The following is a 2,268-nucleotide window of genomic DNA, read 5'->3' as shown; positions in this document are numbered from 1 at the left end:
AAAAAAAAAAACAGACAAAAAAAAAAAACAGAGACAATATATATGAACTGAAATATATATATATATGCGATATTATTATCTCAATGTGAGAAATAATGACGATTAATACTGAAATCAAGAGGAATTTTATAACGGGGAGGCAATAGAGGCTACTGTAGTTTTGGAACACAGCCATGGTCTCCCTACCTCCCAGGTACATGCCAACATATCATCGCTTCTCTATCTATCTCTATCTCTATCTCTATTTCTATCTCTATCTCTATCTCTCATATCACATTATTTCACCATATCTTTTTCTCTTTCTTCTCATTAATCTTTCACCCCTTCCACTCTCCACCCTCCACCACCACCACCACCACCCCCGTCCGTTTTTCACTCATATTTCTATCCTCACATTTATTCCGTTTCATATTTTTATGAATATAATATTAATAATATTATCTTTGCTTTATTGAGAATATCATTATATATTTCATGCATTTCATTCGTGCTGCATAATCATTTATACAGTTATATGTTGTACTCATTTGGATTATTTAATTTATTCCCTTCCTTTGAACACCCATCCTTTCGTTTCGATACACGTGCATTTGTTCATTATTCACTCGTTCATGTCAGTCATGTACACGTACACGCATACCAACGCACGCACGCACGCATCACACACACACACGCCTTGCAGCAAATCTTCTCCCTTTTTCTCTTTCTCTCTTTCTCTTTCTTTCTCTCTCTTTCTCTCTATATCTTTTATCATTAACATAACTATTCACCCTTTCTGCTTGGCTGTGCACATCGATTGATTAATTTACTGAATACTTTTTAATCAAATTCAACATTCGCGAATTTATTATATATATATATAAATATATTTGTGCCTATAATTATGAAAGTGGTCTGAAGTGAAAATTAAAAAAATAAAAAAAAAAATGAATTTATTAATTATTTCACACAACACATTTTATTTTCAATTAAATTAATTCAATATGTAATTTTCACGATTTCAATATATTATATATTTATTATAATATTGAAATAACTTATATTATTATATTTTTAATGTTCAAAAATGTAATCCATTAAATAATAGATATATTATGACTTAAATCACATTCATAATTATGGGCACATTTATATATATATATATATATAAATATCATTTCCATATCATCGAAATATAAATTAGAATTTTTATATCGCCATGTGATGACCGCCCCCCCACTCCCCCCACGTACATATATTTTTTCTTTCCCCCGCCCGACCCCCCGCCTCCCTCATTTTCGCACATTTTTTCCTGCATCGTGTTCAGTAGATCCATGCGTATTGCCACTTGTGCGTGTAACATTACATATGTATAAGTATTATTATTTATGCTGAAACGAAAATGTTTTGATTTATTTCTATTTACTTTTCATTCGCGAATTGATTAAATAGAAAATATATATTCGGAAAAACGGTTTAAATGATTCGTTCACCCGGCCCCACAGCCCCCGGCCCACCCCTTTTATACTGCATCGAAATTGCACCAATGTTATACGTTTTTTTTTTTTTTTTACTTTTATCTCTTCACTCTTCTTTCATTTCTTTCTCTCTCTCTCTCTGTCTATTTATCTTTTTGTTAATCATTGTATTTTTAGCAAAAAGAGGATAATGAATAACGATAAATTACAAATTACTGTTAGATGAAATATACACATTCACGTACACATACATTCAGACATACATAAACACGTAATAAATTAACAACGAGAGATTATATATATTTTTATTTCGTCTTTCTTCTCTCTCTCTCTCTTTCTATTTCTCTTTCTGTTTCTTTATAATTATTAATTATATTTAATTTTTTTCTTTTACTCTTTGACCCCTAACAACAAATTACCCATCTAATGTGCACAGCTGCGAAAAGTATTATTACCAATGACGTAGTATAATATCCTAGTTCCCCTTTTCTTACACACCTTAAAAAAAAAAAAAATTCCCATACACTGTCTATAGACATGCTTTTAGTGGCGTTTGTAATTTTTTGTCTCTTGTAATCCATGTGTGTGTGTCTCTCTCTCTCTCTCTCTCTCTCTCTCTCTCTCTCTCTCTTTCTTTCTTTTTCTTTCTCACACACAAAAATCGGTGTAATATATATTTTATTAATTTATATAACGATCACAATATGTAAGAGGGATAAAACATTTATCGTATATACGCATCAATTAATATATTTGCGTATATATTATATACAGTATTCAGTGTTTGTTACATATGTATATACGTAACACA

The 2,268-nt window shown here is 30.6% G+C and overlaps 1 protein-coding gene across 1 annotated transcript in view; it reads left to right on the top strand.

Moving 5' to 3' along the window:
* Positions 1–2,268, top strand: part of LOC106793209 (glucose transporter type 1) — a gene marked incomplete in the record, with an annotated part of 39,552 nt that overhangs the window by 18,219 nt on the left and 19,065 nt on the right.

This window comes from Polistes canadensis, unplaced genomic scaffold (assembly GCF_001313835.1).
Source record: "Polistes canadensis isolate GaletaPanama2010 unplaced genomic scaffold, ASM131383v1 scaffold_12, whole genome shotgun sequence".
In the NCBI taxonomy this organism is placed as follows: domain Eukaryota; kingdom Metazoa; phylum Arthropoda; class Insecta; order Hymenoptera; family Vespidae; genus Polistes; species Polistes canadensis.
Note: the sequence above shows the minus strand (reverse complement) of the source record. Positions and strands in the feature narration are given on the sequence as shown.